The sequence below is a fragment of the Pristiophorus japonicus genome, chromosome 11, assembly GCF_044704955.1.
Source record: "Pristiophorus japonicus isolate sPriJap1 chromosome 11, sPriJap1.hap1, whole genome shotgun sequence".
In the NCBI taxonomy this organism is placed as follows: Eukaryota; Metazoa; Chordata; class Chondrichthyes; family Pristiophoridae; genus Pristiophorus; species Pristiophorus japonicus.
In genome coordinates this window covers 189,776,419-189,793,001 of record NC_091987.1, presented here as the reverse complement: position 1 = coordinate 189,793,001, position 16,583 = coordinate 189,776,419, and the positions used below count along the sequence as shown (strand labels likewise).

General features: G+C 43.5%; 1 protein-coding gene across 1 annotated transcript in view; it reads left to right on the top strand.

Moving 5' to 3' along the window:
• The first annotated feature begins 4,839 nt into the window (after nucleotides 1-4,839).
• The window catches only part of LOC139275894 (galactosylgalactosylxylosylprotein 3-beta-glucuronosyltransferase 1), a 209,628-nt gene continuing 197,884 nt past the window's right edge, over nucleotides 4,840-16,583 (top strand). The window contains exon 1 of the mRNA XM_070893118.1: nucleotides 4,840-5,041. The gene's annotated coding sequence lies outside the window, so the exon portion shown is untranslated. The remainder of the gene's footprint in view (nucleotides 5,042-16,583) is intronic.

The window sequence follows — 16,583 nt, the reverse complement described above, 5'->3', positions numbered from 1 at the left end:
AAAATCAAGGAAACATGCAGGGAAAATAATTAAATATAAAAGATAAAGATTGATTAGATTTATTCAGCATAAAATTACAAATTGGAAAATATGAGTTGAAAATATGACAAGTCATATAAAAATCTTTCAACCAAAGAAAGAGGCCATTGTGATTTTGATTTTTTTTTTAATGTTGCAGTCTTTATTTTCAAACCAACATTGCTCAAGGCAATGTGTGATAAGGGCACCAATACAGTTTTGGTGCACACTTCATTACTCTTGTGGCATAGTACGCTCATTATCACACCGTATAATCCATTATTATCTAATTATCTGTACTCTGATGAATCAGGCATCTTCTGTCACAGTGAACATAGTTTCTAACTTGTTAAGTCTCTTGCTGTGTAATTCTGCAGTTGTACAAAGGTTGTAAATAGGTCCCACAATGAAACAGTGCAGGCAAAAACAATCGGACATAAAGGTAAGATCTGGTCCTTTCAGTTCATGGGCCAGGAGGCAGGACTGGAGAATTTTAGCTATGAGGAAAGATTGGATAGGCTGGGGTTGCTTTCTTTGCAACAGAGGAGGCTGAGTGGAGATTTAATTGAGGTGTATAAAATTAGGAAGGGCCGAGATGAAATGGATAAGAAGGACCTAAGGATAAGGGGTAAGCCATTTAGGACTGAGATGGGGAGAAGCTTCTTCACTTAGAGAGTTGTTAACCTGTGGAATTCCCTACTGCAGAGAGTTGTTGAGGCCAGTTTGTTGGATATATTCAAGAGGGAGTTAGATGTGGCCCTTACAGCTAAAGGGATCAAGGGGTATGGAGAGAAAGCAGGAAAGGTCAGCCATGATCTTATTGAATGGTGATGCAGGCTCAAAGGGCTGAATGGCCTACTCCTGCACCTATTTTCTATGTTTCTATGTTTCTATGACCTATTTCCCTTAGCAGAGAGGTCTTCCAGGGGGCATGGATTTAAAGTAATTTACTTCCTGAAAGAGTGGAAGAGGCAGAAACCCTCATCATATTTAAAAAGTACTTGGATATGCACTTGGACCAAGAGCTGGAAAGTGAGATCTCTGTTTTTCAGCCAGCGCAAACATGATGGACCGAATGGCCTCCTTCTATGATTCTATGATAAACATCTCAAGCAAACATTTTCTCTGTAACATGAGACCTTATTTTATACTGCTGCAGATAATGATGCATTAGATAGGCTTGCTAGCTGCCAATCCAATAATTACCCATTTTACCTTTCAATTGCTATCACTAACAGGTAGAAGATCACATAGCACATGTTCACCCGAACAGGAAAATCTCAGAGGAACTGCCTTATATGAGCCATATATTAGTGAGTGTTCCAGATCAGAGGCTATGGTTAATCACCGAATGCTATCTAGTGAGAAGCTATTCTACTTTTTAATTAGCAAACATTTAATGATTTGACTATTAAAAAAACGACACTCCCAGACAATCATACATCTTTTCTATTTGATAAAAATAGCATTGAGAATATTTGAATTATTGTTGAATCAGAGACGTTACCAGAATGAGGCCATTTGGCACATTGTGCCTGTGTCAGTATTCTGTATCAGAGTTATCTATCTAAACGCCATTTCTCTGCTTTTCTTCATAACCTTTGGTATTTTTCTTTTTCAGGCATTTACCTACTTCAGTCTTAAATGTGATTGTCACTGCTTCTTCAGCCAGTCGTTCCATATACTAATAACCGTCTGTGTGAAAAAAATTCTTCTAACCTACCTTTTCTGATTCTATTAGTAATTGTACATTTATGGGCCCTTGTTGCCAATTCACCAACCACTGGAAATAATCTTTCATTATTTACCCACTCAAACACTTTCACTTAATTGCCAAATTCTCTGGTAATATCCCCTTGACCTTCTCTGCTCCAGAAAATACATCTCTAGTAATTAAATCTCTCATCATAACTATATCCTCTTATCCCTGATATCATCTTACTGAATCTACGTTGCAGTTTCTCCATGGCTCCAATATCCTTTGTACATTCACATGTCTGGACACAGTATTACAGGCCTGGCCTAAACGGTGTTTTGCACAGGTTCATGGGCACCTTCTAGCTTTTATACCTAACATCCCTATCTATAAAATCCAGAAGGCCAATTGCCTTTTGTTCAACCATAATATGTCACACCGGTGATGCGCCATTATTTTCGGAATTGAACAGGAATGTTTAATCTCTATTGGGCTGAATCCTGGTGCCGAATTTCAACTTCGACCTCAGAGGAGGCTCATTTGTAGGTTATTGGAACCTTGCATAACATTATCCGTGTGGCGCGCTTTTGAGTACAGTAACAATGCCACAAGCGTCAAATAGCTAAACTTCATTAAAAAGCTACGATGTGAATATTGACCAAATGTTTGTGCTGCTTGATGTGGAACTGGGCCATTCAGGCCAAGCAGGCTGCAGGTTCAAACCTCGGTCTGTATTGAGTGAGTTGATATCGATTCAGAAAACAATAGGGGCCACTACACACCCTGGTCTAAAGGGAATTGAAAATTCATCAGGGTTCCAGTCTGAACAGGATCCAGTGACCCCTGCTGGCCAGTACCTGTGTGTCACTGTGGGGTGAAGGTAGGTCCAGGTTCAGGTGTGATGCTTCTCTGTGTCATAACCTTCACACAACCGCACACACACCCCGATACACATATCCTAACACACACCCTAACACACACCCTCACACACACACACCCTGATATACACACACCCCGATACACATACACCCCGATACACACACCCTCACACATACCCTAACACACACCCTGATACACACATCCTCACACACACACCGATACACACACGCTGATACACACACCCTCACACACATCCCGATACACATACCTTCACACATACCCTAACACACACCTTGATACACACACGCTGATACACACCCTCACACACACACACGCTGATGCACACACCCTCACACACACCCTGTTACACACAACCTGATACACACCCTAACACACACACACACACCCTCACCCTAACACACACACCCTGATACACACACCCTAACACACACATCCTCACACACACACCCTGATACACACACCCTGATACTCACACCCTAACATAGATACCCTGATACACACACCCAGTACACACACCCTCACACACACCCTCACACACACCCTGATACACACACCTTCATACATACACCCTAAAACTCACCCTGATACTCACATCCTCACACACACCCAGATACACAAACCTTCATACACACACCCTTACACACACCCTAACACAAACACCCTGATACACACACCCTCACACACATACCCTCACACATACATCCTGATGCACACACACCCTAAAACTCATACCCTGATACACACACACCCTCACAAACACATCCTCACAAACGCACCCTGATATACACGCCCTGATACACACACCCTCACACACACACCCTCACACACACACCCTCACACACACCCTGATACACACAACCTCACACCCTAACACACACGTGCTAACACACACACCCTAACACATACACACCCTCACACACACTCTGATACACACAACCTCACACCCTAACACACGTGCTAATACACAAACCCTCACACACACACACTCAGATACACACACCCTAACACACACACAAGCTAAAACACACAACCTAACACATACCCTCACACACACCCTAACACACACACACCCTGATACACACACACACCCTCATACACATACCTTGATTACACACACCCTTACACACACCCTCACACACACCCTCACATACACACACTGATACATACACCCTCACACACGCCTTGAAACACACACCCTCACACACACACTGATACACACTCACACCCTCACACAAGCGCCCTAACACACACATACCCTAATACACAGACCTTCACACACACCGTCACACACCCACCCTGATACACACACCCTGATGCACACATACCCTGATGCACACACCCTCACAAATGCACAACCTCACTCACAGCCTCACATGCATACTGCTCACTGTCCAGTGTCACGAATGAAGAACTCTGATTTGGACAAGATACCACAGCATTGCTGGCACTTTCTGCCACTTGTATGTCACTGGCTTCAGAAAATGTGAGGAGACAATTGGAGCAAAAAAAATTAAATTTTACTGACCCATATAAAAAAAGTACTGAATCGCAACTTATGTATGTGTGAGATGGAGAGACAGAGAGGCAGAAAGAGAGAGAGATCACCAGTTGTACTGAAGTTTTAATTCTAGGGTTTTTCAAGTGTTAATCAAACTCCTCAACAGTGCATTTGAGCACTCCTAATGTTCGAATTTCAAATACCGTTATAGTAAATATGGAATATTTGCATCTGTGTAATTCAGAACGCAAAAATATTAAAAGCAATTATATGGCAAAATCATAATACCATGTGAATGTTTTCAGTTTACAGTCACCATTTGGCTATTTCAAAAAAAAATAGCTGAAATGTTACAGTGTTCAATAAAGCTGCAGGGTCAGACATCTCATTGTTGCTTCTGCAAGAAAGAAGCACAATTTGTGGATTTATATTGCAACTAGCTGGACTATTTCCTGTTAGGTGGCAGGAACCATTCTTTCTCGGGGATAATTGAGCAAGACTTCACTGATTTGCATGCAGCTGTTACTGTGAGGGTACTCGCAGCCCACCCTGGCCAGTGCTTCCCTTTGGTACAGACCATTCGCAGAATAAGTCCCATGCCCCCGTGGGGGTGGGCTCTCGGGGTACCAGGACTGGTTTCTCTATTCAAAAACACACAGATGTTACTCCACGCTTCAGATCATTTTCGCTGCTGCTGAGCACTCTCATTCGTGGTGTCGTCTTGAAGGAACTGTAGGGTGGCTGGGTTTATGTAGAGCTGTGTTTTTTTCATGAGCTGCATTAACTTGGGGGACTGTCAGCAGCTGCAGGATTAGATAAAGGGATGCTTTGAATTCTGCTTCTGTGCTTAAAGAAAGGATTATGACTGAATGGAAGTCAGTTATCAGCATGTGGTGGGAATCTCAGACCATTCACTCTCCAGACCTGAGGTACCTCATTCTCTTTCAAAGTCTGTGCGATTTGTATACCATTTATGAGGCTCCTTGTGCAGTTATAGAGCAGTGCTATTAGACGCTTAAATAAGTCTTTCAGTCAAATGTCTGCAGTATATATTGCCACAGATATGTGTTTTGTACGAATGCAGCTCATCGCTAATCCTTAACTCTTTGAGGACAGAATCGCATTTCTCCTTTTTATTTCTAAGCAGAAAATGCAGCTTTTGCTATATTGTGCAAAAATGCGATCTTTGTAAAATAACAGTGCTTCTCACTAAAGGACAAAGAGAACACAACACAGTATAGACGACGCGCCTCAGAGGAAAATCTGATTTGGTCTAATTTTTGAGGATAGTGCAGAAATGCCGCTTGCAGCTATCAAACGGTTAACAAATTCCCCCCGCACATTTTTGATGAGGCGCGGAAACAAGTGCTAATTCCAGGGTTCTTAGTTTTCACACAGGATTGTAAAGTTGAAATGTTCTGAGAATGATGCTTGAGAATGAGCCGCAGTGTTTTGTTTGCAATGGAAGGGGCACGGAGTGAAAACAAGAGCTCTCTTTCAGCGTGAGGTCCTTTCTATTAGCTGATTTTAATGGGCAGCAAGGGAGTCACCAATGCTTCCGAGTGCTGAAACCACAAATACCCCGGTCGCCAGTACCAAATATCTCGGGCTTATTGTTTGATATCTTCTTCACATAAAAGCCTTTTCTCGAGAACGGGCGAGATGATCACCATGAGGTTTAACCTTTTCAGCACCGTCTTTTCTGCTACAACTTTCCGAAATACATTCATGACGAATTTTGGATCGAATCGGTAGAATTGACTGCAGTCACTTTTGTGATTTTTTTTTAACACTGGTCCAAAAATGGCAGTGTGGCTTTCATGGTTTGTGTATCTATTTTGTTTCAAGCAGCTGATTGTGGAACCAATGCACTCACTTGCCTTAGTCTATCAGCATCATTATCAGATTAGAGCAATGATTGAGATATATTACAGTATGAGGTTGCAGAGCATCTGGATACTCTTAATTGCCAATAGCCAGTGCCACAGTTATCAGCCAGTGACCTGTAATGTGGTATTGTACAGTCATTATGGGCAGCTGTCGTCCCATTTCAATTCATGGTCGGATATCTATTGCTTGATTTTGGGGACGCAGCTTGGTTTTTACTTCAGGTTAGCATTAGTACCTCCCAATGGTTCATCCTTGTCAATTGAAGGGTCCCCATGTGATCGTGGGGCACACGGGCGTGCCTGTGAAGTTTCATTTTCCCCGCTTCTCCTCATTTGGTTGTTGTCAGTAACAGCTGTGGCTCAGTGGGTAGTGCGTTCGCCTCTGAGTCAGAAGGTTGTGGGTCCAAGTCTCATGTGGGCACTAAAACCTAGGCGTACACTCCAGTGCAGTGCCGAGGGAGTGCTGCATTGTTGGAGATGCCGTCTTTTGGATGAGGTGTTAAACTGAGGCCTCGTCTGCTCTCAGGTGGATGTAAAAGATCCCATGGCACTATTTCGAAGAATAGCAGGGGAGTTATCCTTGGTGTCCTGGCCAACATAACCAAAAAACTGATTATCTGGTCATTATCACATTGCTGTTTGTGGGAGCTTGCTTGTGTGCAAATTGGCTGCCGCGTTTCCTACATAACAACAGTGACCACACTCCAAAAGTACTTTATTGGCTGTAAAGTGCTTTGAGACGTCCGGTGGTCGTGAAAAGTGCTATATAAATCCAAGTCCAGTTGTTTATGTGTTGTATACAACTCGTTTGTAAATCACCAAATGTTGTCCACATGAAAAGTATTTTTTTAACAGTATAAGAAAAGACTGAGCCAGCAGTGCCCTGGTGGGGTTTTCTTCAAACACAAGTTGATAGGTAAGTGGGTAGATAGGGGGAAACATCCATTAATATTTGATAACTATGGAGATATTTAACAGTTGAAGCAATATTCGTTTGTATTTGGTTCTCGAACAGTTTGAATAATTGTCCACACACATAGCTTAGCATCAGCCACATTACTCTTGTACTGTGTAGATTATACACTGTTGTTCAGTCAGCATTTCATATGTAATCAATGATTAACATACACATGGACCTATAATATAAATTATTTAATCAATAACCTATTCTGTTACGGCAACTAATGGTAAAAAAAATTGCTACAATCTCGACTTGATTTTTTTTTAAAGCTATTCATGAAAATAATTGGTTGCAAGTTAATTCCTACCAAACTATATTTATATCACATATATAGCACTTTCGCAAAGCGCATTGAGTAGAAGAGAATGAAAGGATCTGGTATAATACATAACATAAATTTTTGGATGAACAGTTGATATCTCAGTTAGAAGCCCTACGTTTCTGTAATTGATAATAGAAGTAGAAATATAACCAATAAATGCAATCAAAACGGTGCCAAATTATGGACTAGTTTAAACAGAACTATTAAAGGAAATCTGAACCATTGCCTATTCTTGTAGCTAGTAAGACTAAGCTTAGTTCCGAGACAGTGACAGATGAAGATTAGTTCTGCTGATTTACTTTTTAATTTATCCTGTTAAGTGAATTATTGGTTGACAGAGGGCACTCATTGTCTTACAATTAGGCCTTGACACAGGAAGCAGTGAGGGTAGTTTGACACTAATTTTCCAATCATGTCAATAGAAACTGGATTGTCTGAAAATCCCAGTGACGTGCCCAGCCTATTATAAGCGTTAACTGTGAAGATATGTGGCTATAAAGAAACATCAACTCTGAATGTACAGCCATTGTAATAGCCCCACATCTTTCATCCGAAGAAATCGTAGCAAAGATTAAGATAGCATCAAGTTACCAGTGATCAGTTTGCCCTTTTGTCGAGTAGTTGCAACTCTACTGAGCCAAGCAGCATACTGTGCTACAGTACATGCTATGTAGCATCTTGTTAAAACTGAACATTGTATTAGTTGCTTTGAATTGTTGACACTGATATTAATTTGCTCAAGTCATGGATTTTAAACCTTGGTTTGAAGAATATACTATTGACTTCTATTTCAATGTGCATTGCTACCCCAGCATAATGTTTCCATTGATTTCCCATTCCATATTAATTCACTCCTAATGTAATGTCCCAGTTTCAGATCTCAGTGCCCTGCCACTCCTTTTATTCCTTACAGATTTTAAATACAGGACCACATTCTCCGCTGTTAATTTGATCCCACAGAGATGCTGACGTATGCTGGGGTCCAGCTCCATGAGGATGGGACAGCCCTCCCATTGCCTCACCCAGTTGGCCTCCCTCCACAGATGAGCCTGCACGGTAAGAGGGTGAAAATGGTCAACAGCAGTAAACGCAAACAGGCTGTTAGCAAATCGGCAGTCCCTTATACGCCGCGCCCAGTGACGCCCATGGAACGAAAATCAGTGTAAAACCGGCGGCCACGTCGCTGTCGGGATGTTTCACGCCGCGTTGATCAGTTTCATCCCCTAACTATCAGTAGGTTATTCAGCCATGTGAGGATCACAGCCCAAGCACAATTCCATCCTCAGCCAACAGTGAGATGTGCGTACGTTCCCGAGGGACCACTGACAGTGAAGAGGTGCAGAAATCGTTGCTGATTTTCCACTCCGTCGCCCAGAGACGCTGAAGTGAATCATAGCACCCTCGTCATATATCAATATTTAACCAGAATCAGTGAAAATATTTGTGTCAGGTTATGGTTATATTTTATTCACAAAATAGTTAGAATTGCTGCCTGTAGTATGGCATGGAACTAGCAATCTAACATTTTTCATAGAATATTGGTCACCTATGCCATTAAATTCATTAAACTTTTTTGTCTCACTAAGCCAGTGATTAAAATAAGAAAGGATCCCTGGTTTCTTTATTCCAACATCTGATTTGCAAACTTTTTAATATATATATGTTGATTTGCTGTGAGTAAAGTTTCAATTGCTTCTGGCTGTTCCGTCTGGTATTACACTGTGTAATGGGGAGAGTTATTAAAAGGGTTTATGGTATATTCCTGCCTCCATTGGTTGTAAATTTGTTATTTTCTGCTCATTTCTTTATCTCCAGATTTCCTCCTTTTATCTTAGGCTGCTTTGCCATTGAACCGCTTCCTTCAGCGTGCGTTTGAATCATAGAGATCTCTATCGCTCAAATCATTGCTGCTCAGGGGTTAGGTGACGTGAGACACAGTTGGAACAGTGAGCCGAACAGGAATGTTTCTTTACCCTCCTCTCTGCTGCATAGTCTCGGAGATGGACTGCCTCATTTTTACCTGCTGTTCCGTTTGAGCTTTCCAGCTGTTCTAAGCTCATCTAACCAACCCAGCCAAAAAAACACCAGTGAGCCTCAGGACTCAGATTGGTGACCTTCTCCTGAACATTCGGGTGTCTAACTGCAACCATACATTAAATACATTTGCATTAGTAGTTATTCTTGAAGTCTGTTTCTGATGGAACAAGTACCAGCTCATTTATCTTTGATGTGATGCTTGGTGCAGTCATGTCGGGTTAGATCATACTGGTATTAGTGTGACGGCACCATTTGTAATGTTGGCTATTATCGCACTTAAATAGGACAAAGGCAGTACCTGCACATTAGACTTGCAATCTTCATTGTGTGCTAATGTGTGCTTTATCCATATCAGCCGTGGCACTGTTGGTAACACCCTCGTCTCTGAGTCAGAAGGTTGTAGGTTCAAGTCCCACTCCAGACACTTGAGCACAAAAATCTAGGCTGACACTCCAGTGCAGTACTGAGGGAGTGTTGTAATGTTGGAGGTGCTGCCTTTCAGATGAGACATTAAACCGAGGCCCCATATGCCCTCTCAGGTAAAAGATCCCATGGCATTATTTTGAAGGAGAGCAGGGAAGTTAATTCTGGACCCCTGACCAATATTTATCCCTCAATCAACATCAGTAAAACAGATTACCTGGTCATTATTACATTGTTGTTTGTGGGAGCTTGCTGTGCGCAAATTGTTTGCCGTGTTTCCTACATTACAGCAGTGACTACACTCCAGATGATCTTCTTTGGCTGTAAAGTGCTTTGAGGCGTCCTGAGGTCATGAAAGACGCTATAGAAATGCAAGTCTTTCTATCTTTTCTTTTAGTAAACATATCTTTTTCATATGGCCACTCAAATATAAAGGAATGGGATTGGCGGAGGACGAATGGGGGAGTGTGGGTGACAAAGCTGTACACGGGAAGCCTGAGAGCAATGAGGAGTCAGGTGATACATTTAACCCCCAGTTTGTCATAGTAGGATTCTGATTCAGCACCAGGATATGAGTTATCTGAGAGAGTGACATGGATCTTGATGACACCACCACTGGTTCAGTACTCAGTCATTTTTGCTGCTTGGCATGGTAAGCAGAGTTAACATCTACAGTCAGGGTAGCTGCAAGTATACAACTGGTCTCAGTGCTCCGCCCTCCGGATAAGGGAGTTGACACAGAACAAGGTGCTCACTCCTGATAGTATCCAATGGCACAGCTAGAAAAGCAAGCGTGATTGGATGTCAGCTCGGGCTAGGGCCATGCTTGATCAGGATTCCTCCCATAGTCAAATATCTTGGCAACAACAATTTGTATTTATAATAAAGCCTTTAACAAAGTGAAATATCCTAAGGTGCTTAACAGGAGTGTTATCAAACAAAATTTAACACTGACCCACATAAGGAGATATTAGGGCAGATGACCAAAAGCTTGGTCAAAGAGGCAGGTTTTAAGGAATGTCTTAAAGGAGGAAAGAGAGATGGTGAGGTTTAGAGAGGGAATTCCAGAGCTTAGGGTCTTGGCAGCTGAAGACATGGCCACCAATGGTGGAGCAATTAAAATCGCTTATGGCCAAGAGGCCAGAATTGGAGAAGCGCAAATATCTCAGAGGGTTGTGGGGCTGGAGGAGATAGGGAGGGGTGAGACAATGGACAGATTTGAAAACAAGGATGAAAATTTTAAAATCGAGGCGTTGTTCAACTGGGAGCCAATGTAGGTCAGCGAGCACAGGGGTGAAGGGTGAATGGGACTTGGTGCGAGTTAGAACACAGGCAGAAAAGTTTTGTCTGAGCTTAAAGTTATGGAGGGTGAAAGATGGGAGGCCAGCCAGGAGAGCATTGGAATACTCCAGCTTAGATGTAACAAAGGCATGGATGAGGCTTTCAGCAGCAGATGAGCTGAGGTGGGACTGAGTTGGGCGATATTACGGAGGGGGAAATAGGATGTTTTAGTGATGGAAAGGAGTTGTGGTCAGAAGCTCATCACAGGGTCAAATACGACACCAAGGTTACTAACCGTCTGGTTCCGCCTCAGACAGTTGCCAAGGAGAAAGATCAGACAGTTGCCAAGGAACAGAGTTTATGGCGGGGACCAAAGAAAATGACGTCGGTCTTGCCAGTATTTAGTTGGAGGAAATTTCTGCTCATCCAGTCTGAGATGTGTTTAGAGACAGTGGAGGGCTTGAGAGAAGTAGTGATGAGGTGGAGCTGTGTGTCGTCAGCGTACACTGTGTTTTCGGATGATGTCACCGAGGGGCAGCGTGTAGATGAGAAATAGGAGTAGGCCAAGGATAGATCCTTGGGGAAAACCAGAGGCAATGATGCGGGAGTGGGACGAGAAGCCATTTCAGTTGATTTTCTGGCTACTATTAGATGGATGAATGAAACCAGGCGAGTGCAGTCCCACCCAGCTGGACGACGGAGGAGAGGCGTTGGAGGAGGACGGTGTGGTCAACCGTGTCAAAAGCTGCAAACAGGTCGAGAAGGATGAGGAGGGATAGTTTACCATGGTCACAGTCACATAGGATATCATTTTTGACTTTGATAAGAGCCGTTTCGTTTCCATGGCAAGAAACCTGATTGGAGGGGATCAAACATGGAGTTCCGGGAACTATGGGTACGGATTTGGGAGGAGACAACACGTTAAGACCTAGAAATTATTGTTGACAATATTAATGGACAAATATGTATTTAATTCATGCGCTACTCTTCTTTCTGCTATTGTTTTATCAATTGTGTTAATGCTTCCACTAATATCTTGCGTATCGAGGCTTCACTGTCTAGACTTACACATGAAGAACGGTCACAAGGATGAAGTGGCAGGGGTTGTTAATTCCTCTGAAACTGTACCCCAGGATGAGTCGGTGCTTTGAGCAGAAGAGTGAAAGGGGAATAAAACTGGAAAGATAAATAAGGGGTATAGAAATTGAAGCTTGGTTTAATAATTCCATTGCAATTAGTACTTTCCCATGGCCTTTTCCATTTTTTACACCCTTTAGGGGAAATTATTTATAGCAAAATTGTAAATGGATCTCTATAAATGTTTCAGATTTCACCAAGGATCATCATTATCATCATCATAGGCAATCCCTCGGAATCGAGGAAGACTTGCTATCACTCTTAGAATGAGTCCTTAGGTGGCTGAACAGTCCAATACGAGAGCCACAGTCTCTGCCACAGGTGGGACAGGGTAAGGGAGGGTGGGACAGGTTTACCGCACGTTCGTTCCGCTGCCTGCACTTGCTTTCTGCATGCTTTCGGCGGTGAGACTTGAGGCGCTCAGCGCCCTCCCAGATGCACTTCCTCAACTTAGGGCGGTCTTTGGCCAAGGACTTCCAGGTGTCAGTGGGAATGTTGCACTTTATCCTGGAGGCTTTGAGGGTGTCCTTGTAACGTTTCCTCTGTCCACCTTTGGCTCGTTTGCCATGAAGTTGTTCCGAGTAGAGCGCTTGCTTTGGGAGTCTCGTGTCTGGCATGCGAACAATGTGGCCTGCCCAGCGGAGCTGATCAAGTGTGGTCAGTGCTGCAATGCTGGGGATATTGGCCTGGACGAGGACCCTAATGTTGGGGTGTCTATCCTCCCAGGGGATTTGTAGGATCTTGCGGAGGCATCATTGGTGGTATTTCTCTCGCGACTTGAGTTGTCTACTGTACATGGTCCATGTCTCTGAGCCTACAAATAGTTCAGAGAGGAAATCCTTCATCTTTGTTTCTTTTCTGTAAGGAAAATATCTTAATTAAAAAATGTTTTAAAATATCCTTAAATATTGTGCAAATAAAATGCAAAGCTCCTAAACTAAAAATTGTACAAATACAGTGTATTCAAATATCAATGTGTGTGAGCAATGTACAGTAAAAGTATCGGACAGTACAACATTGACAAATAGCTGAGATTACCTGCTAACGTAACAAAGTAAAGCGAATCAAACCTCGCTGCAATGTTTTACTACAAACGTCTGACAGATTAAGTGCAGCGCAGTATAATACAGGGTTATATTACTGATGAGGAAGGATATTGCCAGACATGTAATACTGTAGGCATCTGGGAATATCCCTGTGGGAGTTTAAGCTGCACCTGAACAGAATTGATGATAATGTAGAATTCAGCCCAGTCCCACATTGGAACAAAGAACACTCCAAACTGCAGAATTAAATCTGTGGGCAGAATTTCAAGTGACTGGAGGGAGCAGAAAGCTCACAGACTGACAGAGTGACGTGTGGCGAATTTTGCAAGAGAGATTGTGGCAGGATCTGGAGATCCTATACTGTTTAGTTTTTCTGGCTTCAGAAATGAAACAAAAAATTAAATAGCTGCTCTCAGTACTTGGACTCACAGTCTGTGCACTGACATTCATTCTCTGTTTAAGCTTCTAAACTCTGTAATCATCATTTTTCCAAATTGAGTTCAGAAATATTTACTGTTTGTTATCTCAAAAGATGCCAATTATTACGTGAAAAGTCCATTTGAAACCCAGGTTTACGCTATTTAACAGAAATTTACAGATCGCTTTTTAAACAGCGTATAATGTTGCTCTCTTTGTTACAGTAGTGATGATATACAGAGGAATCCTGCTAATACACCAGGTTGTGATGGACCAGCTGTTTATACCAGACTTGCATGTAACAAGAGCAATTACACCAGAGCTGAGCAAGTGTATGTCACAAGAAAATTGGAAGCAGCCAATAGAAACTCCTCGCAGAGCCTCCTGGAACTGACAGAAATTGCTTGCACAGTATCAAGTCCATATACAGATGTGTAAGACTATATCAACACACAACTGTTTACATCGCAACCATGGTCCAATGAGCTTCCCAGGTTGTATTCCAGTGGTGAAGTGTGCTCTGTCCCAGCAACGGTGCTGAGAAAATCAACATTGTTACAATGGTTACCGCCTGCGCTTAGACCGAGGATTAGCTTTCCCTCATGCATCAGAGATTACTAATCATTTTTCAGCACTTAATGGCCGAGAAGTTCGCCTCGAGCGATGTCGCAACTCAGGCGGTATTCATCATCATCATCATCATCATCATAGGCAGTCCCTCGAAGCGAGGATGATTTCCTTCTAAGCCAAAAAGGGATGGGTTCACGGGTGTTTCAATGTTCCAGATCCCTAACTAAAATTTCAGATCCCGAACTACATCCTGAAGGGTGGAAGATGCCTGTGCGTGGATCTTTATAACGTGTGATGGCCGTTGCACACCAGCCACCACACGGGCTTGACAGAGCTAGGTCTTGGTCCAGTGGCAAGGATTACCCAAGACGACTGGAGACCAGCTCTGTTGCACGGACCGAGTGTGCACACATATCGCAGTGTGGGCTGGCCCGTGCTGCCCCTGGACCCTCACCGCTTCTGGGCCCCAGACTCTCACCTCTCCTGGGCCCCAGTCACTTCCCTCTGCAAACTCTTGCCACTCCTTTGCCCCTCCTGCTGTGCCTGCCCACACTGCAATCAACGACCTGGCTTTGTAGCCATCGCCCTCCTGCAGCAGCACGCGCTGCTCCCTGCAGTGGTATGCCCCCACATGCTGCTCCCTCCAATGGCTGGCCTGCTGATGGTCTTGCAGTCCAGGACCGAGCCGATTTCCGGGCCGGGCCATCGCACGCTGCTCCCCACCAATGGCCTGGCCTGTTGATGGTCTGTGAGCGGTATTGGATGGGCCGCTGTTATACCCTGCGACTGATATTCAGTTCCATGGCAGCCGATCCGATACCATCCGTTTTATGCAAGCGCCTGAGATGAATTTCTCAGCCAATGTTTTCAGTGACAATATTCCTGATTAATGAAGTTCGAATACTTGATGGCTTGGAGGTGTTAGCCATGACTCAGTTGGCAGCACTCGTACCTTTGAGTCAGAAGTATGTGCTTTCCAACCCCACTTCAGAGACCTGAGCACAAAATCTAGGCTGGCACTCCAAAACAAAAAGAAAGACTTGCATTCATATAGCGCCTTTCACAACCACCAGACATCTCAAAGCACTTTACAGCTAATGAAGTACTTTTTGGAGTGTAGTCACTGTTCTAATGCGGGAAACAAATCAGCCAATTTGCGCACAGCAAGCTTCCACAAACAGCAATGTGATAATGGCCAAATAATCTGTTTTGTGATGTTGATTGAGGGATAAATATTGGTCAGGACACTGGGAATAGCAATGCTGCTCTTCTTCGAAATAGTACCCTGGGATCTTTGCCGTCCACCTGAGAGGACAGATGGGACCTCGGTTTAACATCCAAAAGCAGACACTGTGCTCCAGTGCAATACTGAGGGAGTGCTGCAGTGTCGGAGGTGCAGTCTTTCGGATGAGATGTTAAACTGAGGCCCCGCCTGTTCTCTCAGCTGAACGTAAAAGATGCCATGGCACTATTTTGAAGACAGGGGCGTTCTCCCTGGTTTCCTGGTCAATATTTATCGCTCAACCAGCATCACGAAAACAGATTATCTGGTCATTATATCGTTGCTGTTTGTGGGCGCTTGCTGTGCTCAAATTTGCTGACACGTTTCTTACATTATAATAGTGACTACACTTCAAAAGTACCTCATTGACTGTAAGGTTCTTTGAGACATCCTGAAGTTGTGAAAAGTGTTATATAATTGCAAGTCTTACTTTCGTCCTTTTTTCTTTTAATGCGCTGCAATTCCTGCCGAACAGAGCGGGAAGATTCCTCTTCTGATCTGCAGTGCATTGAGTCGCAGCATGGGTGGTAGCAGAGACTTCTCTATTTGCCTCAGAGCCCAGGAATAGAGGAAAACCTCCAGCCAGGAGTCACACTCGGGATCTGCTTTATTAACAGTCTTCCATCTGCTGGAGAATGCATGAGTTTGGATATTAGTTGATGTTATGTATCTGCCCCCTTGTAACCTGTATTACAGTACCACCAGAGGGCCTATCTGTTGGAGTCCCAAGGGATTCCAGCATCCTTTTGGAGCACGGTATATAAGCAGGCCACCCAAGAGGTACCTACACTCTGGAGTCTCATTAAAGGAGCTAAGGTCACACTTGCTCTTTGTACACAGTACTCAGTTTCAGCCTTTATTGTGAGCTTATCAATTGGCGACGAGGAAATGAACAACCGCGTGAAAATGCAAAGAACAGTTGGTATCCTGGAGAAGTTCTCAGAAAGCGACAATTGGGAGGCCTTCGTGGAGAGACTCGACCAATACTTTGTGGCCAACGAGCTGGAAGGGGACGAGAACATTGCCAAATGAAGGGCGATCCTCCTTACCTTCTGTGGGGCAACAACCTTTGGCCTCAAGAAGACTCTCCTAGCTCCGGCAAAACC